Source organism: Megascapheus bottae, chromosome 5, assembly GCF_031878675.1.
Source record: "Megascapheus bottae isolate mThoBot1 chromosome 5, mThoBot2.hap1, whole genome shotgun sequence".
Taxonomy (NCBI): Eukaryota; Metazoa; Chordata; class Mammalia; order Rodentia; family Geomyidae; genus Megascapheus; species Megascapheus bottae.
Window position 1 is genome coordinate 33,461,304 of NC_143513.1, and position 24,276 is coordinate 33,485,579.

The 24,276-nt window shown below is 34.7% G+C and overlaps 2 pseudogenes; one reads left to right on the forward strand and one right to left on the reverse strand.

Moving 5' to 3' along the window:
- Positions 1-18,322: 18,322 nt before the first annotated feature.
- On the reverse strand, positions 18,323-18,872 carry LOC150063201 (chromobox protein homolog 3 pseudogene; annotated as a pseudogene).
- Positions 18,873-20,568: 1,696 nt separating this feature from the next.
- On the forward strand, positions 20,569-20,642 carry LOC150063202 (U6 spliceosomal RNA; annotated as a pseudogene).
- Positions 20,643-24,276: the final 3,634 nt, after the last annotated feature.

Consider the following 24,276-nt stretch of genomic DNA (forward strand, 5'->3'; position numbering starts at 1 on the left):
GATACAAGAAAGACTCCTTCCTACTTGGCTGAACTGAGAACTAGTACACCAACCACAGGATATTATATATATATATATATATATATGTTCTTCAAAAAATTAATAAGTTCCTCAAAAGAATTTTAAAAAAATTTAAAAATTAAAAAAAAAACATACTTACTACATTATTATAATCACATCACTGGGTTGATAGTCAAAGGAAATAAAATCAGTATGTTGCCATATATTCATAACAGCATTATTATTTATATCTAAGATATATTAAAGGTATTGGCAAAATCAGTTTAACTATCCATAAATGGTTAAAGGAAATGCAGTACATATATACAATAAAATATCATTAAACTTGAAAGAAGGAAATTTTATCACTTGCCAAAACACAGACTAACTTATAGAACATGCATTGTGTGCTATAAACCAAGCACAAAAAGGTTGATCTCATTGAGATATGGAATCTAAGGCTTAATTCATACTGTAGAGACTAGAATGCTCATTCCAGTGGTGGGAGTAAATCAGGACAGTGTTGTTAATCAAAGAAAAATAAGCTTCAGAAATCCAATATATGAATTTCTTACCATAGTTAATAACACCATATCCTTGGAAATGGTTGAGAAGTAGCTTTTGAGTTACTCATTATAGAAATGGCAAATATATGAGGTATTTCACATGAAACAGATCAAGTTCTTTGTACGTACATATAATGATAACAACAAGGCGATAGCAATAAAGCAGTGTGAACTGACATTAAAAACAAACGTTTAGACCAATATAATAGATAGAGTAAAAGACACGGAAATATTCATATATGCAGTGGTCAAGAAATATTCTATGAGGATGCCATGAGATTTTTCAACAGATAGTGTTAGGAAAACTATCCACATACATGTAAAATAGTTAAGTTTTATTCTTACTTTTGTCTTTTACAAAATTGAAAAGGAAATGGCCAAAGACACAAAATGTAGGTGCTAACAAGCTTAGAGGAAACCTTCCTGACATTGAATTTGACAAGGATTTCTTGGCTAGAACACCAAAAGCAAATGTAACAAGATAGGAAGCTAGCTGGGTAAAGGTGGCTCACATCTATAATCTAGGAGACTGGGATTTGAAAATCATGGTTTGATGCCAGCACAGGCAGAAAAATCTCTGTAGCTCTTATCTCCAATTAACACTATAAAATTGAAATGGAGCTGTGGGTCAATTGACACAGGCATTATACATGAGAAAAATAAAATAAACATCTCAGAGAGAGCACTGAAACTCTGACTTCAGGCCCCACAACTAGCACACCAAAAAGAAAGAAAAATAAATGAAAGGAAGAAAGATAAGTTGCATCAAATCAAAGTTAAAAATTGTGTTCCTGAAGGAATAAAATGAATAGTGAAAAGGCAGCACAGAGAGTAGGAAAAAATTATTTACAAATTCATACAATTCAATTGTGCATCTGTTTCTTAATTTGTAAAATTATATGTGGTAAATTAAGATTATATCCTACTATTTTAATTAGATTCAAAATCAGTACAGGTCAGATAATCAAAATTTTAAAATAAAATTAATCTGGAAAGAATGTATAAATTCAACAAACTACTTTCCTAAAATAATTCTTATGTAATTCTTACTTATTTAAAAAAATTGTCAAACCTGGGTACTATAGCATACACATAGTAGATTAAGTGCAAGATTACTGCAGTTCCAGGATAGCCTGGACAGAAAAGCCCATGAAACTCCATCTCAGTGGAAAAAAAAAAACTGAATATGGATCCATGTGTCTGTCATTCATGCTACAAAAATAAGTCTAAAATAAGTGGATCTTGATTCGAGGGCATCCCTGCGCTGAAATACTCTGTTTCAAAATGAATCAACATAAAAAGCATTTGAAAAATGGCTCAGTGGTAGAACATCTGAATACCTAGAAACTTTAAGTTAAAATCCCATGTACTGTCTAAGAAATAGTTTAATCGAATAAATATTTAGCTTAATGACAGGCATATTTATGCATTACAATATATAGTTTCAAGACTTTTGTATATTATTAAAATTATTCAGTTTTGGGGCCAGGAGTGCTCACCTAGCATGCACAAAGTTCGATTCCTCAGTACCATATACATAGAAAAGGCTGAAGTGGTGCTGTTACTCAAGTGACAGAGCACTAGCCTTGAGGACAGTGCGTAGTCCTGTTTTCAAGCCCCAGGACTGGCAAATAAATAAATAAATAAATAAGGAGGGGGAGTGATGGGCTTCGGCCTAGTGGTAGAGTGCTTGTCTAGCATATACGAAGACCCAGCTTCGATTCTTCAATACCACATACATAGAAAAGGCTAGAAGTAGTGCTGTTGCTCAAGTGGCAGAGCCCTCGCCTTGAGCAAAAAGTGTGCAAAGACAGGGCCCAGGCCCTGAGTTCAAGCCCCAGGACTGACAAAAAAAATCAGGTTTAAAAGGCCATATAATGAATGATTGTTGTCCTTAATGTACTATGTTGTCTCTCATCTCCTTTGCTGTCCCTTGGTTATCTCATATTGGTATAGTATCTCACTTTGTTATCTGATATATTGAATTTATTTGCATTTGGATATTTGAAATTTGATAGGGAAGGGGGGAAAACCAAGATGGGTAGGGGGTGTGGGGGGGGGAGGGAAATGGGTACCAAGACATGTGAAAGGGTATCAATGTATGTGAATTAATGCACCTTCTATCTGGCAAATATCATGTAACCCTTTTACTAATTACAATAAAAAAAATTTAAAAAAATCAGGTTTAAATGAAATTTGGTTGCATATTAAACTGACATATTTTTAACAGAATGCTTTGATTTTACTTTATTTCCTGTTTGGTAAACAGATCTGCATCATTTCTTTTTCAGCAATATCATAGACATTATTTCTTATTTCTAATTCATTCTTTATTCATCCACTCATTTTATGTATGTATGTATGTATGTATGTATGTATGTATGTATGTATGTATTTATTCTTTGTATGGTTTTAGCTGTAACCAATAGCAAAATACAGACAGTGCAATAGAAAAGATTTATTTCTTCTCTGGTCAAGAGAGCTACAAATCTAGACATGGAAGATTTAATTCTCACAAAACCTAGCATAGTCCTTTGAATCCTTCAGACTGAAGTACATACCTTATATGAGACTATCTTAGCAAGAACAGTTGATTTCTTCTGAGAGGTCTTAGCTAAAAAAGACTGGCTTATTGTAAGATGTTGAATCCAAGCAAGGAAGCATCCATTCATGTTTAAAGAAAATACTTTATAAATTCTAAGCTAATATGTGCTCATCTTCAAGAGCATTTATACATTTATTCAAATATATTATTGAATTCAAATCTCTGGGTTAGTTTATCTCAATTCAGCAACTAGAATAGACTCACCTTTTTCCTCCCTTCCATTACTTTGGTTTTTACAGAAACTATAATCAGAATCCCAGCAACCTTTTACCCTTAAAAATGAAATCCAGGCAGATGATGGTGACTCATATTTATGATTCTATTACTTGGGAGTCTGAGAATAAGAAGATTGCTGTTTGATTCCTGGACAGAAAAGTCCACAGATCCTTCTTCAACACACATCTGGGTACGGAAGCACACACTTGTTGTCCTATATAGAAATACTGGGAGTATCATGGTACCAGATAAACCTAAACAGAAAAGTCTTTAAGGGTTAGTCTCTAGGGAAGATAGCTGAGACTCAGTGGCATGTTCCTCTGATATCTGAGATAATAGGAGGCCTAAGAGCTCAGGTGTAGTCTTCATAGGCTGTGAGACCTTATCCTGAAAATAAGCAGTGTAAAATAAGGTTGGAGGAGTGGCTCAGGTAAAACAGACCGCCTAAGAAAGCATGATGTTCTGAGGTCAAAGTCCAATGGCGCATAAACAAAAGAAGAGAAAAATGATGGAAAAGCAGACTTGTAATACTTGTTCCTTGAAAAAAGAAGACATATTAAATTAGCATTGACTTCATTAAATCCAGTTATTTTAAGGTTTTGTTTTGATTTATTACCAAATCTTTATATTAGCCTTATAATTTCATCAAATCCTAGGTGTTTCTAGTAACAATGCATTTGATCAGCCTACATAATTAAATTTTTCTCCTTTTTGCTTTTTTGTTTGTTTTGATTTTCTTTTTATAAATACTAGGAGATGTATTAAAACATATAAACATTTGAAAGGTTCTATTTAACTAAACTATCAATATATTTGTGATGTTGTAAATTGGAGATACAGAAGGCATTATTTAACCAACCTCAAAATCATGTTCATTCCATTTTAATAAAGCTAAGTTATTCAATTTCATAAGCAGGTGTTACTATGCCAGTTACTAACATGTTTTAAAGGAGTTAAAAAAAAACTACCGACTAGAAAGCTAACTTATTATTAATGGATAGAATCAGGAGTTAATTCACAGATAGTTTCACAGTTCTGCTCTTTGCAGTGAACCACAAGCACATGGCACGAAGCAGAAATGCGAATCGGATGTCTACAAGGATGCATCAGTCTGCCCAGATAGTTCCGTGCTGAGGGAAAAGTGATGATCTGATGAGAAATATGAGTCAGTTCCTGAGTTACTACAGCAGCCTCAAAGCCAGCCTTGCCTTTTTCTAATCCCTTCCAATTAATCTTTCCAAAATATGATATTTATCATGCCAGGCATTGCCAGAAAGCATGACAATGTTCCTTTGTTCCACACATATTTATCCCTCCAAACTTTTTGTGTGATTCCTCAACTTGAGTCTTTTCTTTGACAGAGAAAGATTTTTGTAATAATTTCTGAACCACACAATGTCCTCACTGACCTCTGAATTCATGCAACATGCATTGGACTCATTTCTCTGACCTCTTATTAAATTTACTGTCTGTATCATTTTTTCTAACCGTGAAATCTTATCTAATTTATCATGTGTATATATTTCCATTCCTACTAGTTTATGAAATGTAGAGGTCAAGATCCTAGATCATGCTATGAAATTTAGATTTGTGATAACTTACAAGAAATATTTACTGTTTATTGAGTTGAGTTAAAAGTTCTCTGGCAAATTCTGAAAATGATTTAAAACATAATGTTTTTTTTTAAAAAGAATTTTAATGCTTGGATTGATGCTTTTATAAGTATTCTGCAACTGATCAACATTTTTATAAATATTGGCCTAATGAAAAATTGCAAAAATTGGTAGAACTTTATTTAGTCCTCTTTCCTTTAATGGGAATTTCCCTACCTATAACATTTGTCTCATTTTGTCCTCAAAATATCTTTTCCTAAGAATAACTTTCTTTGGCTTCTTTCCTCCTAGATACTTCAGGGTTGTTGCCACTGCTGTTTGTTTTAAGGGTATCAGGAAGAGTATCAGGAAGTCAGTGGATTTGTGGTTGTAAGGCTTTGAATCTACCTGGAAGCTTTTTGCTCACACTTCCTGTATCATTGTTAAATCCCCTAAACTATTCATATTCCCCATGGAAATTCTTCTTTAATACATTTGTCCTTTTAAAAGTACAATATATCAGCCATGCAGTGACTACTAGCTAATGTTCTAAACTAATGAATGGGATAAAGAATAAACAGTAAAATATTCTAGATGGTTCATTCATTTATTCTGTTTCTAAATGGGATGTAATTTTAATGAAGTAAGATTTTCATGAAAACATTCTTTTATATTTCTAGAAAGATTTGCATGAGTGCATGTGTGTGTGTGTGTGTGTGTGTGTGTGTGTGTGTGTGTGTGTGTGTGTGCTAAGAGTAGGGCTTGAATCTGGATCTGAGCACTATTCCTAAGCTTGTCCAATCAAGGCTGGAACTCAGCTGCTTGAACCACAGCATAAATTCCAGCTTTAAATAATAACTTCATTGACTGTCCTGCCTAAAATGTTTTCAAAAACCATAATCTGCCATGTGTTGGTGGCTAATATCTGTAGTCCTAGTTACTCAGGTTTCTGAGATTTGAGGATTATAGCTTGAAGTCAACAATAACAAAAAAGCCTGTGAGACTCTCACTCCTAATTAATTACCAAAAATACTCAAGAAGTGGAATTATGGCTCAAGTGGCAGAGAATTAGCCTTGATCAATAAAGCTTAGGGACATGGCCCTGGCCCAGAGTTCAGGCCTCAGGAGTAGCACCCAAAACAAAAACAAAAACAAACAAGAATAACAATATAATCCTACAGTTGTCATTGCAAACTTCCTGAGTACCTAGTATTACCTGAGTAGCTCAGATGATTACCTGAGTAGCCATTTTTTGAAAAGTTATTTAAAACTGAATAGAAGATGGTTAATTGTGTGTCATACAATTCTACAAAAAAATTAATACCTAGTTTAAGAGCTATTGCCATCAAGTAATGACTGCACAATACCTACTTAGAACTAATTGGAACTTCTCTGAATAAGTTTTTCATATTAACTTATAGAAATATTTCATCCAGCCAGGTGCTGGTGGCTCACGCCTCTACTCTTAGCTACTCAGGAGGCTGAGATCTGAGAATCATGGTTCAAAGCCACCCCGGGCACAAAAGTCTGTGTGAGACTCTTACCTCCAGTTAATCACCAGAAAACCAGAAGTGGTGCTGTTGCTCAAGTGGTAGAGAACTAGTGTTGAGCTGAAGAACTCTGGGACAGTGCCCAGGCCCATAGTTCAAGCCCTATGACCAAAAAAGAATTATTTCATTCACTCCAATTCTATGTCAATATATATTTCATAGAGTGACAGCAGAATCATAAAGTTGATCCAATATCAACTGTTTAATGCATCAAATTTAATTTTATTTTGTTTCCTGATTTAGTTTTAGTTGAGTAATCAGTAACACTCAACCACTTTGATCTCATAGCACTGATGGATCAATGAGAAAAAAAGAACAGCCTTTGTACTGTATCTTACATTATTGATTTGTACAATGATATATATCTTATGTATCCTTTCATCCACTTGCAACATGTGTAAGTATGTGGGATAGGCAAAGCAGTGTAAGAAATACATTGACCCCACACTTTATTGAGTTCTATATTTTATAGCCTTAGGTTAATGAGGTCCAATAATGAGATCATGGCATAGAAAAGCAGAAGACTATGTTTAGAACATTTCTGAGGAGAATCATTTAAAATTTATTTACATAGAAGAACTGAGGCACTGTTTTTCTTCAAAAATGTAACTACTGGTGATTCGTATAAAGTTCTTTGATCATTTTCCTTCAGAAATAAGTTGTTTGGAAAACAAATTATTTATCGTGTAAGTTTCAAAATCTCACCCATATAAGAAAATATTTAACAACCAAATTACAAACCAGATGGATAAAAATAGTCCAAGCACTTCTTCATATTTATGTAAAATTATATATATATATACTGAAATGAACTCCTAAGATATGGAAACAATAGAAGTTTTATTTTTTGTCTTTTTCTGTGTGATTCTGTGTTCTTCAACTTATACGTGATGCATTCTTGTGTATATCTTAGGGAGTGTGGGACACTCAACTCAGGCACAGAGTCACAGGGTCAGGCACACAACTCTAGGAAAAAGGGTAAGAATGTACAGTAGTGGAGCACAGTGGCCATTGATGAAAATGAACTAGTCTACTCATGGGTGGAGTTGAGAGGGAGGGACTGGGACAGAGTTTGGGGACAAATGACACTGTACAAAAGGAAATATGCTTATTATCTGACTAAAGCCAATGTAACGCCTCTGTACATCACCTGCATAATAAAAAGAAAGTAAATTTAAAAAATACCTTAAATCTTGGTTCAATAATCACTGTTTTAGATACTTATATTGAACAGAAGCACTTACTCATTTTAAAGAAAACATGTTTATATTAAATTCAAAATGGCAGATCATATTTGCAGTCTTATTAAAATTTTATTTTGAATAAAACTTCATTGTTATTTCTACTGTAATCATTATTAATGAATTAGAGGAGAAACAAAAGGGTTTTCTTAGTTGTTGTTAATTTATCATATGAAGTTATTTCTTTTTTTTAACCTTCATTTTTCCCACTTCGGATTATCCCCTGTTGTCATTGTATCTGATTTTGGTATCCTGTGTCTTGTGTATATGCTTATTTGAATTGGGAACAGGAAGGGGAACTGGAACATGGTGAGACAAAGGACAAAGAGTGAACACTCAAAAGACAATATGTTGGAAGTGAACTTTACAACTTGAGTGGGGGTGAGGAGCTTGGAGGGGAAGGAAAGTTTGTGAACAACAAGTAGAGGAAACAAAAATGTACTCACTACTTCATGTATGTAACTGTAACCCTTCTGTATATCCCTGTAACCCTTCTGTATATTTTTTGACAATAAAATTAAATTTATAAAACTGAAACGAATACACACATGGATTTGAAGTGACCAGATAGGTATTTGCTGGCCAGGAAATTCTGATTTTTACCTTCCTACAATAGAAAGCATTTCCAGCCAACATTGCATCATTAGTTCATAAATTAGATAGCATTTGTTAAGGGGAATTCTCCTGTGTATAGGCTTGCATGTTGTTTTGTGAGTAAAACTGGAAGTAAGTCAAAATAAAAAGTTTACATCGTTCTCCCTACTTTGCCACAGAAGTTAAAATAGATACTCCACGCTTTTGAGGGGAATGGGGGGTTATTTCCAATATATCTCATTTTCAGCCAAGACGGAAAATAAAACAATGAGAAACCTCATGATGTTTTGAAGCAAAACTATGAAAATGCAGAAGTTTTCCTACTTTATGAAGGAATTTTTAAATTTTTAAAATGCCCACATTTCTCTGAAGCTGAGAATAAATTTCAAAAAAGCATAAAGTTCACTAGATTTACTTAAATGCAAGTAAATTATTAAGATTAATTGTTCTCCTGTTCAGAAATTCAGTGTTCTTTCAGTAGTATATTCTTTTCTGAAGTTGTATTATCTACCTATACTTGTAACGTGTTTGAAATATAAAAACTCTCATGAGTACATATTCTTACATGCATACACCATCACTCTAAGATCATCAGAAATTGTAGTGAAGAAGATACAGTTGCTCTTCCTATCATAGGTAATGGCAAACTGTAGCCATTTAAAATTCTTTAAGCTACACTGGCCTTTTGGATTACATCAAAATCGCAAGCTATGTTTTGCTTAGTGTTTATTTGCTTTGTTGTTATTGGTTTTTATTTTATTTTTAGGTTCTGTTTTCTGAATTCCCTACTTCTTTTTTTCTTATTGGTGTTTTATCTGTATCCCACAACCTCTGCAGTCCCACTTCATTAGTCTTTAATTAGTAATTTATTGAAAATTGCTCTTGCATTTTGAAATGCGTCACATGTATCTCTAAGGCGATAATAGTCCCTTTGACCTCTCCATGCCCTTGTAGGACTCCAAAGACATAGTGCCTGTGAAGCCTTTTACATTGGTTCTGGCATGACGTCACTATCCAATCAGCATTATCAATACCTCTAATGCCTCTAGCTGCATACTACTTAATGTAAGAAAAATAACTCTCACCAACACAGAAAAACAAATCAAACAGTTCTGATTACTGAAAAGAAATTGTACTCCTTTGGATAATTTATGCATTTTATTGTAAAATAATCACACAGATGACCCCAAATTTACCATGAGTTGAAGTTACCTGAGCTAATAAATGCCAAGCAGAAATGCTTGCATTTTCATGAACAGTTGGTTTCAACCACATAAAAAAAAAAAAGACCAATTATGGATTGTCAGTCTGCCTGACAGTGAAAATCTCCTTAAAGCAATTTAATTCAGATTATAAAAGAAAACCGTGGCTTATGGAGCAGAATAATAAATTTGGTTCAATTCCGTGATATTAACATTATCAATAACCATTACAACCCATGATTGAAGGGTTTTAATTAAATTCTGTTAGAGTATTGGGGGAGAAGGTGAGTCATTTAATTCTTTATTAATAAAGTGAACATTTCACATATCTTTGTAACCTTTGTAACTTTCTTAGTCTGAGCACCCTTCTCTTCTTGTATTTATTGTTCTCCTTGCTATAGAGCAGTACTATTTAGGGATCCTTAGTTCCCAGGAGCCTTAAAGCTACCCCACTTCCAGCACCATAAAACAGAGGCCTGCTGTTATAATCACGCCTCTCTCTCTCTCAATGTTGTTTGCGCCCTGGTACAACCCATCTGCCTTGAATCTAGTGCTCCGCTGGGGCTGCACACATCTGCCAGCCAGACTACCTTCGTACACAATTACTCAATCCACCGTAAGGCTCTTTAATAGGAAACAAGTGTGACAACGGCAAACCTCTCCTCTCTCTCTCTCTCTTTCTCTCTTTCGATCTCTCTCCCTTCTCCCCCTCCTCTGTCTTAAACCTCAGAGTCAAATATCTCTAATAGAGATGAAGCTTGATAGATCTGCCCAGGTGTAGGTGAAATGGTAGAGCCTCAGGGGTAATAGATGCTCGGCTCGAATGCAGAAGTTTAACACTTTGTCCTGACCGGCTCTCCAGCAGCAGTGCCATGGGCTGCTCCTTGCACAGTTACAAAGTCAACTGGCTCCTGGCCGCTCCCTTTCATGCCTAATCTGGAGGACAACCTGGAGTTAAATCTGAGCAGCAAAGCAGCCCTGGGCTCCAGTGGCCTGACAAAGGACAACAAAACAGTAAGTGGAAACTGTACATTTTCTTCTTTTACTTGGGGATGATTAAAGGGTGTTTACTCTCAGGCAATCCTCTAACGACTGTGCAAAAAGTGCACCAGCTTAAAAGCCTGTGGTCAAAACCCTGTGGATTTTCTCGGGATTTGCTTCCCCTCCAGTGCTCCCACACTGTCAAGAGAAGCTTAAGTGCTCCAGAAGTCACTCCTCATTCAGAAAGGTCTTAGAACTGAAATGTGGTGCTAATAATAATGCTAATTCAATCCTCTAGCTTCGTATAGTAACTGCTATTTCTGGGTGAGATATCCTTTATTACTGTCAAATATAATTGTGACAAGTGTTTTGTCACATTTCTCAGAATAGGAAAAAAATCTGGAAGATGTACATACCCTTCTTGAATACAGATTTTAATTTTTGCACATACATTGTTATATGTCTTTGATATATTTACAGGAGAAATTTTCTTACAATTTTAACTTAGACAGTACTGCAACTTTAACTATGAAGAAAGAAATTAATTCTGGAAATAAAAGGTGGGTCTAGATTGCAGCAGCAATGACAATGTTAATGAAGTTTTAAAACAAATGAAATACAACAAAAAGTAATTTGTCTAATAGGCTAGAAAGTGGTATTAAGAACAGATGTAGGAAATCTCAACTTTGACTTTTTGGATTTTCATGCTTGGTTTAAAGCAGCCTTCACGTTGAGTTTACTTTGCATTTACAACTTTGGATTCACCATTAAACTGTGTTTGAACTTGAAGTTCAGATCTGATCTAAGCAGAATCATTTTCCTTGAGCCCTCTCCTCTGAATTTTACTTGGCTATGGGGAATCTTTTTACTACCACACCATATATCTTGAATTGTGTTAACAAGCTAACTGCAGTAGACTTTCAGGTGGAACGTCAGCCAGTGTAAAAGAATGTTGCTGCTCAAGTGTATGATGCTCCACATAGGAAATAAACACTTAGAACATGTTTGTGTTACAGATTTTCATTATGATTCTCAAATTAGTATGTGAAACAGTACAAAAAAGATGATGATCACAAAAGAAGAACTGTTAGGACATTGTCACATTGTGTATTTATAATACCTTGAGTTCATTTACTTAGCTTTAGGCTTTATAAATTTGAAAAATTAGTCTGAAAAGTGTTATCATCTCAAAAGACAATGCACACACATATAGAGAGTATAGACAAGCAAACGTAGACAAAACACATTTGCATTGTTTAAATAAGTCCCTGTTGGCCAATGTTTTGTTTTTGTTTTCTATTATAAATGGACATCATTGAAAATGATGATTTAAAATCCATGACGATAGAATACTGATGAGTCCTTTGTGTATATTAAGAAATGATTTAGCCCAGATAAAGTTGCTGCTATGAGAGGTTTAATTAATTACTACTAGCTAAATGTATTTTTTTAGGAATTGCTTTTGACGTTACTGATGGTAGAGAAAATGCAGTTTAAAAGTCATTCTTCATGAAATATTTTAACGGCCGATTGTTGGCATTGAATAGCGGTCAATGTCTACCCCCTACAGGGAGAAATTCTAATTTCACTATGCCTGCCTTGTATATGAATACCACAGAGTACAGTTCACACATATGAATGCTGTAACCGTGTCAATGACTCCGACAAGTGCCCCTTAATGAAAAGGTCAGCCCTGTGATTAATAGGAAGCTGGTTTCAAAGGCTGGACCTTCCTTCAGCACTGAATTTATGTATATTTTTTTTTCTTTTTGATTTACTTCTTTGCCTTTCTAAGGGGAATAAAAATTGAAGAGTCCATCCTGCACATTTTTAGTACTCTGAGTGTTTTTCATGTAGTAGGAACACATACGTGTATTTGCTTTAATGAAAGAAAAAAATGAAGCAAAAATACTATTCAAGCTAATAACAAAGAACATAAAGATGATGAATGAATATTTTTACACTTTATCCAAATGGAATTTACAGCCCATTCTTAAGTTTCAGCTAATTTAATAAACTTCTAAGAGGCATGAGGGGGTGAAGATGGTGTTGCAGAGAAATGTTTGATGTCTGATCTATGCATTTTATGATGAAATGTTAGCTATGTGAAAGCAATAATCACACGTAACTTATGATCATAATAATTTTCCACACAGTGTGAAAACTCATTGATGAATATAGCTGAGTGAAGACAAAGACACTAATTATAAGCCTACTGACAGCTTCAAGCAGTTTAGTTACTTGAAACTTATAATGGTTGTCTTATTATAATTTTTCCACTTAAGACTTGAGCTAAATAAGCACTAAGGCTAAGTACACCTTAAAACTTTAAAATATTTTTGATTGACCTTATATTTTGTTAATATATATGTCAAAACTTGAGCAATTTGTGAGATGATTCTCGAATACAATTTTTATCTTATTTATACAAGTATTTTATGACCCCATGTCTTTATTCATGCATACTTTCAAATAAGATTGTGATAGTAATTAAATAATGCAAACAGTATAGTACACTACATTTATTGTACATTAAAATTTTAGTGTGATCAGGTCTGTGTACTGGACATTTCCTTGCCAATAGCTGCACTTGGAAGGTACTCTTCTATCCAAAATAACCTTTTACTCTGCAATGGAAGCTGCCTACTCCCAAATAAAATACAAGAAAATTAGATAGGTATATTAGATGGGTACAAAATGCTCCAGACATCAGCCCACACACTTAGTCTCAGTTAATTATTAAGTCCTCATGGTCAATAGAGTGAACGATGCTGCAACTCATATGTATGAATGTGGAATATGTGCCTTGGTGGCTAATGTAATTTCCCAGTGTTGCACAGATAGTAAGCAGGAGACATAGCCTGGGGTTAAGTTTTCCTGAGGGAAGATTCTTCTTCCACACACTGGTCTGTACCACATGTCTCTCTTTCAACCGGGGACTTCATTCTCACTACAGCGTCAGTCAACTTTATCCATGGCCACATTATCAAGACTGCATGAAAGGATTAGTAAGGGAAAGGTGGTGGGCTACCCACTCAAACCCAGGGTAAATATTTGAATGTCAGAAAGTGATGATGATTTTACTTTAAATGACATCAACTTTCAGCACTTGTATATGCTGATGCATTTTAGAGGTTTTACCTTGGGTTAAAACATTGGGTTGAACCTTAGAAATGTGAGGTAAAAGTGTTCTTTTCCTCCTACCTCAATTGCTAAGTTTGCTTTCCTGTTCATTTGTGGTCTGCTTACAACTTGTCTCCTCAGGGTATTTCCAACCAGGCTACAGCTCCTGTCAACAACAGTGACAGATCATAGCCCCTGGATGGGAGTTGTCTAAACACATTCCCACCTCAAGGCAGTGGGAAAAAAATGAGCTGTCAGACACTTCGAGGATATTCAGGCCTCTGTAATTCAACAGAGTGGCCTGAGTATTTTAACAGAATGCTAATTATATTTTTCCTTTACTGACAGATACACTGCACATATATGTAAAACATACATACGTATCAATATACATATGTGTATATGTATAGTACATAGCCTAGAAGACATCTGTTCACAAGACTTTATTTGAAATAGAAATTTTCTTGGATTCCCTAGCTTTGTGCATCTCTCTGATGAAACACTTTTTGTCTAGGAAAGAAACATAGAAATAATAAAAATGTTATTTGTAGAGAGACAGAATACAAAGCCTTTAACTGAGATCCTTTATGTCATGAGATACTATTGTGTATCTGTTTTTCTTACTGGTTTTCCATAGTCTCACTAACCAGATAGGCCTTGATTTTTGAGGCTTTCCTGACTGAAGACTGAGTTTAGACATGTGCACCAGAACACATCATATATTTATTGGATAATTCAATTCAATTGATGAAAATAAAATAATCCTTTAAAATGTTATCATCTTATTTTTAATGGTTCATAATACTACAATTTTAAAATTTATTATAAACATAAAATTATACAATGGAAACCAAATGAAGATGAAAATTACATTCAAAATTTAAGAAAAGCTTCCTAATTTTCTAATATATATATATATAGAAACAAATTAAACCTTAATTCTTATATTTCCTTTGGTTTTGATGAAAGGTATTTGATGAGAATATTTAAAAATGGTTATTATTTATAAAATCTTATACTAAAACGAGATAAAGTTATAAGTATTAAAAAACTAATCTCAAGATCCTGGAAGAATGAATGTATGTTGACAGGTTATGAATGCTCTGAAAACCTTGAGGATTGATGATTACTTAAATACAGTGGTCCAAAACTCTACCACTATCATTAGTCAAAGGCTAACTTAGAAGTCAATCTTATCCTCATAAATCCTTTTTAAATTATCTAGCAAACTACTTCACGTTCGTTTGTGGGAGTCTCTCACTCTCCTTCTCCTCCTTGCCCTCCTCCTCCTCCACTTTATGTCAAACATGGGGCTTCAAATCAGTACCTGTATGCTGTCCTTGAGCTCATTTGCTTGAGGTTATCACTATCATTTTAAGCCACAACTCCACTTGAAGTTTTCTGGTGGTTAATTGTTGGTAAGTCTAATGGAATTTTCTTCCTAGATTGTCTTCAAACTGAGATCTCCAGAATTGCTAAGATTACAGGTGTGAGGTATTAGCGATCATCACCTAGCTGAAGTTTACCTTATCTTAATTTTCATATTGAGAGGCAAAGAAGGTTTATTATTTCCATTACACAGATCAGAATAGGATTTATTTTCCTGGTCCTGGATAATAGCTATAGCTCACCTGTTAAATTATTTCTAATTGGCTGATCTAAGATTGAAAGCAGTTAATGTATACAAACATACAAAGATGCTTACATGTTATGTGGGTTTGACAGATAGTTTATTATTATAGTTCTAGTCCCTTGAAATGGAATTTAAAGATTGGAACTATTTTAGAACATTATGAAGATGAACATATATAGAGAACATTATGAAGATGAGCCTCTATAGTTTATATATGAATCATTCCTGACTTAAAAGTATCATCAACCACATTTCCCATGCCTATGAGAAGATAAGGGACCGGAAAGAAGAGGCTAGCAGTCAGCTCTGAGGCTCCTTTGGTAGTGCTAATGCCAATCCAAGAGCTCATGTACAAAGTCAATACTAAGCACGTGCAGTGAGTACTTTCCATCCAGACACCTTTTCAAATAAACAGAATACAGATACTAGTAAATGGAATTGCTTCAGTGAAAATAGCACCTGCATTTAGAGAAACTTAGAATGAGGATAACTATCAGGTGATTGCATTTCTTCCAGCCCTAGTTTGTGATAGCATATAAGGGTAATTTCAGACATAGATAACATTTTCTAGAGAGAATTTGTCTTTCTAATTTTAAAAATTAATTTACAAGAGGAATAGGTCATGTTAAATGCAGTAGTCCCTGTCTGGCTCACGGCAGTCTTGAGTTACCAATAGACACATGGCAAACTTTGATGCTAAAGATGCAATGTAATAAATTCAAGAATAATCTGAACTTCACAGGAAGGTTCTGTCTCATGAAGATAAAATTTTAAAAGAGTTGGTGGCCGGAAGTTTGGCCTAGTGGTAGGGTGCTTGCCTAGCATGCATGAAGATCTGGGTTCAATTCCTTGGTACCACATACATAGAAAAATGCTAGAAGTGGTGCTGAGGCTCAAGTGGTAGAGTTCTGACCTTGAGAAAATTCAAGGACAGTGCTCAGCCCCTGAGCTCAAGTCCAGGACTGGAAAAATAAAAAAGTTAGGAATGGCTCAAGGGAAGATTACACATCTTACATTGTCAGAAAAAATAAATAAAATAGAAATAGGCCTGGATACTAAATAAGCCTGTCTCTGGTTAATCACTCCTATAGTTCTAGCTACTGAGGATGCTGAGATTTCAGGTTAATGTTTTGAAGCCAGCCTGGAAAGTTTACTACATTACCAAAAATACATTAAAATTCCAGAAGTAAAGCAAAGCTATGGCTCAAATGGTAGAGCATGATCAAAAACAAGCTTAGAGACAGTACCTAGGCCTTGAGTTCAAACCTCAGGATGGTCATACACACACACACACACACACACACACACACACACACACACACGAAAAAAAACAATAAATTATCATAATAAAGAAGGTAGTGTATTGGGAGTTCTTATCTGTAGATATCAAGAAGTTTGTGAAGATTGATTTATATACTGTTCATAATTAGTTATAAACCTGCCATCATTTATGTGAGATTTGTTTTAATACACATACTTTTCACTTTCTTCACCTCTGGAAGATTTTAAAAACTACATGAAACAAACAAAAAGATCCAGTTTCATTATTTTAAAATCCCAAACTAATATTGGAAGAGTTTTGTAATTTCTGAAAACAACTATTGCTTCACAGAAAAGAAGAATGTAGTTTCTGAGTTTGACATGGGAGAGATGTGCAATAAGACTCAGGAATTCTATGGCAGCTGTGGACACACCACTGTCCCTTCTTCAGCCTATAGCAGGGATGTTTTAGGGGTTCTGGGCTTTCCCAGAGAGAAAAACATGTTAAATTCTTGGTATCATGAATCAACGGTATCTGGTGAGTTCTAACAACTAGGATGGATGATATAGATATTAAAGATTCAGCTGTTTTTTGGAAAAGGGCTATTTGTTGAGTGGGTTTCTAGCCTTTCAGGTACAATTACTGCTAATGTTACCAATGTTTACTACTGAATTTTTTAAAGGAATATAAAGCTATTTGTTGACCACTGTTCACCATTATTTACAATAAAATAAACAATATATAGTTGGGTAACATTCTGATTACTACAAAGTTGTTTTCTGGCTTTTGTGGAACCAATAATCCAGCACTGAAAAACATTGAGCCCACATGTTAGGAATAAGTTAGGGTAAAGAAAAAGCATGCAGGTCAACAATTATAACATTTTGTCCACTCATTTAGGCCAGCAGGTCCTAAATAGTAGAAATCTCTAACCAGTTGGTTTTACATTTGTATAAGCAGAGTCTTAGATAGTTCATGATCTATGAGCTTTTAATATACAGATTCTAGTATTCTGTAAAGGAATGCTCATTACAGAAACTTTTAATGAAAGGAAATAAAAATTTATCTTAATTATCTCATCTGGGTGAGGGAAGCTGTTGCTAGAGATACTTTTTCTTTCAAGACATTTTGCAAACATATGGCATTTGCTATATATGGCAGAGGCAGGTGGACCTAAAGCTGAGGCTAGCCTGGCTACCTACTAAGTTCAAGGCCAGCCTGAGCTGCCTAGTGACCCTGTCTTAACATCAAAATAAAACAAGGGCCAGGGATGTAACACAGTGATACATCATTTGCCTACATATGCAAGGCTCTGGGTCTGATGCCCAACTCCTCTAAACAAGCAAAATCTCCAAAACAAAAAACTACCTATGTAAGTGTTTTGTTTACACACACACAAACACACAAAAAAATTCAGGATGGTTCTTCAACATTGCCATTAAAGACAAGTTGTTCTGAGTAAGTAATAGCCAACAAAAGTTGCCTTATAAAATTAAAAAACAATCTGTTCCTGAATACATAGGAAATGTACCAAGCCTTAATTACATTTGTTCATAGTAACCAGTGCTATTGAGGGGAAAAAAAACAAACAACCTCAACAACTACCAATACTACGTTCAAAACCAACGTATCAAATTTGATTTTCATTAGAATGTAGTTGTTTCACACCATTAATTCAAAAACCAAGACTCAGATTTTATGTATATATATGTGTGTGTGTGTATATATATATATATATATATATATCAATGCAAACAATTATTGAGCCTCATCTTCTGGACAAGAATGCTGTTAGTCTCTCTTCATAAAAAGTAATTACAATCTGAGGACACTTCATATTTGCCTCTTTTGCCAGCGCCAAGTCAGCTTCATCTGAATCTTTCCATTTCATGAGAAACGTCAATTCTCCACTGCTGTCTATGGCACCAATTATTCGTTCAGGATCTAGACCTCTAGCAAAGAGCCTTGGTTTGTCAGCAGTATATCTTCTTTTCTTTGATTTACTGTCATCCCATTTACCGTCTGATAAAGATTTTCTTTGTGTACCATCCTTTTCTTTACCAGCTTTTTGAGAATTAAGAAAAGCTTCGATTAATTCTGGACAATCTAAATTCTCTTCAGGTTCCCAAGTATTATCAGCATCTGTAAATCCCTTCCACTTCAGGAAATATTCTACCTCTCCATTCACTACATGTCAGTCCAGTACTTTTTCCACAACAAATTCTTCAGGCTCTGCTTCTTCACCTTTCTTACTCTTTCCGTTCTGTTTCTTTCCCATTTTTTGCAATGTAGTTTTGTTAGAGGCCATTTTAATTGTAGACTTGATGAGCTATTTCTCAGATGCTCCTGGTTGCGATCGTGCAGCAACAGGGTCTCCAGCCTGCGGGCGCCCAGCTCCAGTCACATCCAAGGGGTTACTACTGAATTTTAAATGTTAATTTACTGTTTGGCATATAATAGTAAATTTGTGTGAGTTTATATAGAAACAGTGCGTTATGGCCAATAGAGAATGAGTTACAAGTTCACAGATTCTACTTGCAACAAAAACTTAATAATGTTTTATTATATAGATTAATATGTATCTATGACATTCAATCCCTCAGCCTTAGTTTAACTATGTTCTAAAATCTAAGTGCCTGTGATTATATAGAGAGATTCCCTTCCTGAATACTTGTTTGTTAAACACGTCATTTGAAATATGATGTAAAAATCAATGTTAATAAATTGTTTAATATTAAAAAAACCTAATAAGCATCGTTGACTTGATTGACCAAGTACCATGAATGACAATTATATGCTCAATAACCCTAATGATCTTAGTGGAACTACCTCTATATCTTCACGTATAAATTGAAAAATTAACAAGAAAAGATTTATATACTTTCCACATCAATTTAAGCCTAAGCACATATATAATTTGTGATTAAACCAGAATTCAATTGTAGGCCATAAATTTTAATTTAAAGCAAACTTTAGGTAAAAGATATATTATCCATTTGAAGATGTGTTTTAATATTTAAATGACTATTATTTTATAATGTATTTTAATGACAAATTCAAGCAGGACATGATTTATATATTACTCCTGAGGATAATTAAATATCCTTAAGTTGCTTAAGTGTTGGAAAATGAGGACATTGATTTTCTCAATTAATTTTGTTCCCTTCTGTTAAATGCTTATGAATTAAAGAATCAAAGTACATTTCTTGAACTTTAAATAGCTAATAATTCATCTTTTTTCTATCAAAGATAATTTTTTATTCTGTCACAATAAAGGCACCATAATAAAATTGAATTTTATTATACAAGGCAATTAGCAGAAAAGAGTGAACCTTATTCATCTTGGATTATGTGTGATAAGAAAAAAATATGCAACCATACCAAATTACTTAAAATAGAAATAATATAATTATTTCATATTGTTCTTAAAACAGAGCTATAAATTATTGGAGAAAGTGACAAAGAAAAATGTAACTTTGCAGTAGATATTATTCAATTGTACATTATTTTCTTCTTTAATAGGTGTTTAATATCAGTTATGTTGCCTGTCTTCATTTGTATGAAAAATATTCAATGCATTTTTAGACTTATTTCCATCTTGAAGCTGTCTCAAAATTTGCCTCACTCAAGCTTTGAGATGTTTATTTTTAATTAGTTTTGGTTCCAACCTATGTTACAAAAGCTGGTCAGTAATTAAGACACATACAGAAGATCAGTGTAAAGAATATTAAGCAGAGCAAGCCAGTTTCCCTCATTTGTAATAACTAGAATATGCCTATGATATTCTTATCAGGAGTTAATAATAACCCAGTTGGTAAGTGCATAGGACCATATATAATAAAGCATATTAAAATGAACTCCAAGAATTGGAAATAAGAGGATTTTAGTATGTCCTCCATGAAGTTATTTATATATATATATATTTTTTTTTTCTGTTTTAGCTTTCTGTACCCATTGTCTTGTTTCTAAGTTTTTCTGATCCTTGGAATAGAAAGGGAATTACAGTGCTCGCTTTGGCAGCACATATACTAAAATTGGAACGATACAGAGAAGATTAGCATGGCCCCTGCACAAGGATAGGAGATACACTAGGCCTCCTTGGCACAGGTCGAAACTTTCTTAATAAGGACCAAGACTCACAGCAAATAAGAGAAAGGCTGGATAAGTGGGACTGCATTAAACTGCAGAGCTTTTGTATGGCAAAGGACATAGCTAGTAAATTAATTAGGAAGCCTACAGAATGGGAGAAGATCTTCACCAACCAAACAACGGACAAAGGCCTCATATCTAAAATATATCAACAGCTCAAAAAATTGAATTACTCCAAAACTAACCTCCAAAGTAACAACCATCCCATTAAAAAATGGGCCAAAGACTTAAAGAGAGTCTTCTCTGAAGAAGAAACAAAAATGGCCTATAGACACATGAAGAAATGCTCCACATCTCTGGGCATAAAAGAAATGCAAATCAAAACAACTCTAAGATTCGACCTCACTCCAGTTAGAATGGCCAGGATCAGGAAAACGAATAACAACAGATGCTGGAGGGGATGTGGCCAGGAGGGATCACTACTACACTGTTGGTGGGAGTGCAAACTCGTTCAACCACTATGGAAAGCAGTGTGGCAGTGCCTCAAAAGGCTAAACATAGAGCTCCCCTATGACCCAGCAATTCCACCACTTGGCATTTACCCAACCATCCAGAAACAAGGGCATACTAAATCCACTAGCACAACAATGTTCATTGCAGCACTATTCACCATAGCAAAGATATGGAACCAACCTAGATGTCCCTCAGTTGATGAGTGGATCAACAAGTTGTGGTATTTGTACACAATGGAATTCTATGCTGCTGTCAGAAAAAAATGACATCACCCCATTTGTTAGGAAAAGGAAAGACTTAGAAAAAAATCATATTAAGTGAAGTAAGCCAGCCTCAAAGGAACATAGGCTCAATGGTTTCCCTCATTTGTCGTAATCAGTAGAAACCTTGGGCTCTACTAGCAGAGATCTGCAATAGAGCAAAACCTTGATACATAAGGCCATATAGTAGGAAGCTAATTGAAAGGACTTCCAGGATATTGAAACAAAAGCCATATAATGAATGATTGTTGTCCTTAATGTACTATGTTATCTCCCATCTCTTTTGCTGTCCCTTGGTTATCTCATATTGTTACAGTATCTCACTTTGTTATCTGATATATTGGTTTATTTGTATTTGGTTATTTGAAATTGGATAGGGAAGGGGGGAAAACCAAGATGGGGGGGTGGAGGGGAGAGTAATGAGGACCAAGACATGTGAAAGGGTATCAATATATGTGAATTAATGTACCATCTATCTGGCAAATATCATGTAACCCTTTTATTAATTACAATAAAAATATAAAAAATGAAAGGGAATTATAGAAACAGCAGGACAAAGGATGAAGTAATGCAACAACAATACTCACAGATACTGTGTTGGAAATCAAGTATACAACTTAGATGGAGGGGTATAGAACGGGTAATGGGGAGACAATGAAGGAAAGGGCAACTGTGTTTAAGAAGAAATGTACTCATTATTTTATTTTACTGTGACCCCCTGTTCATCACTTTTACAAAGAAGATTTGAAACATATTCTTAAAAGCCTGGTTACCACTGAAGATTTAGGTGTGTGGTAACTAGTATACACTTTAGGGTGGATTGTAGCCACTTTAAAGTGTGAAGAAGTGGATAATACAAATAACTTATCCTTGGTCTATGTTGAGTGATATAGACTTACCTTTGACTCTGTCATCTCTCATATTCCCTATTGAAGTGCAATTGAGCTCACATCATAATCATTTTTGCTCTCTTTTTATCATATTATTGATCTTCTGTACCTGGAAAGTTTTCTATTCAAAATGTCTAATACTCTTAAATAGTTTTTATTTCTTGACTTCCACCTGCCTTTATATTATTTCTGAAATGAAAAGTCATCCTCATTGGTATGACAAATCATTGCTAGCCTTTGAAAGAGAAGCCCATTAAATCCTGACAAGAGGAAGAGATCATGTTAAATGCAGTCACCCTTGCCTGAAATCCAGCAATCTTGGGGCACAAATAGAAACCTGGCAACTTTGATGCCAAGGGTACAATGTAATAAGTTCCAGATATATGTTGAAAAATAAAATATGATGGCATATCTTTTTTCATATATTTTTTATGATAGCATATCTTTTAATTCATGATGTTATCCCACTTAAGGATTGCTTATACTTTAGTAAGAAATATAATTATTTTTTTAAAAAAAAAGGGTTTCTAATGACTCAAGATAGTTACAAGAAAAATAAAATCACAATTAAGTTTCAGTCCATGGGATGAAATGGTGCTGTGTCTGAACACTGATCTGTGATGGACACCTCAGGCCTCTCCAGGTGAGCCACTTAATTGACTAACACTTGGGCATCAGGAACTCATGATCTACTAACATTCACTATTCATTTTTGGTGCTCATTCAGTTTTGCTTATTTTATGCATATTTTGATGCTAAATAATAGAAAATCCATATTGTAGGAAAATATTCTTTAGGAGCAGTTTTATTTTTTTTAATATTTTTTATTGTAATTAGTAAAAAGGTTACATGGTATTTGCCAGATAGAAGGTGCATTAATTCACATACATTGATACCCTTTCACATGTCTTGGTACCCGTATCCCTCCCCCCCACACCCCCCACCCGTCTTGGTTTTCCCCCCTTCCCTATCAAATTTTAAATATCCAAATACAAATAAATTCAATAAATCAGATAACAAGGTGAGATACTATACCAATATGAGATAACCAAGGGACAGCAAAGGAGATGAGAGACAACATAGTACATTAAGGACAACAATCATTCATTATATGGCTTTTGTTTCACTATCCTGGAAGTCCTTTCAATTAGCTTCACATTATATATCCTTATGTATCAAGATTTTGCTCTATTGCAAATCTCTGCTAGGAGAGCCCAAGGTTTCTACTGATTATGACGAATGAGGGAAACCATTGAGCCTAAGTTCCTTTGAGTCTGGCTTACTTCACTTAATATGATTTTTTCTAAGTCTTTCCATTTCCTAACAAATGGGGTGATGTCATTCTTTCTGACAGCAGCATAGAATTCCATTGTGTACAAATACCACAACTTGTTGATCCACTCATCAACTGAGGGACATCTAGGTTGGTTCCATATCTTTGCTATGGTGAATAGTGCTGCAATGAACATGGTTGTGCTAGTGGGTTTAGTATGTCCTTGATTCTGGGTGGTTGGGTAAATGCCAAGTAGTGGAATTGCTGGGTCATAGGGGAGTTCTATGTTTAGCCTTTTGAGGCACTGCCACACTGCTTTCCATAGTGGTTGAACGAGTTTGCACTCCCACCAACAGTGTAGTAGTGATCCCTCCTGGCCACATCCCCTCCAGCATCTGTTGTTATTCGTTTTCCTGATCCTGGCCATTCTAGCTGGAGTGAGGTGGAATCTTAGAGTTGTTTTGATTTGCATTTCTTTTATGACCAGAGATGTGGAGCATTTCTTCATGTGTCTATAGGCCATTTTTGTTTCTTCTTCAGAGAAGACTCTCTTTAAGTCTTTGGCCCATTTTTTAATGGGATGGTTGTTACTTTGGAGGTTAGTTTTGGAGTGATTCAATTTTTTGAGTTGTTGATATATTTTAGATATGAGGCCTTTGTCCGTTGTTTGGTTGGTGAAGATCTTCT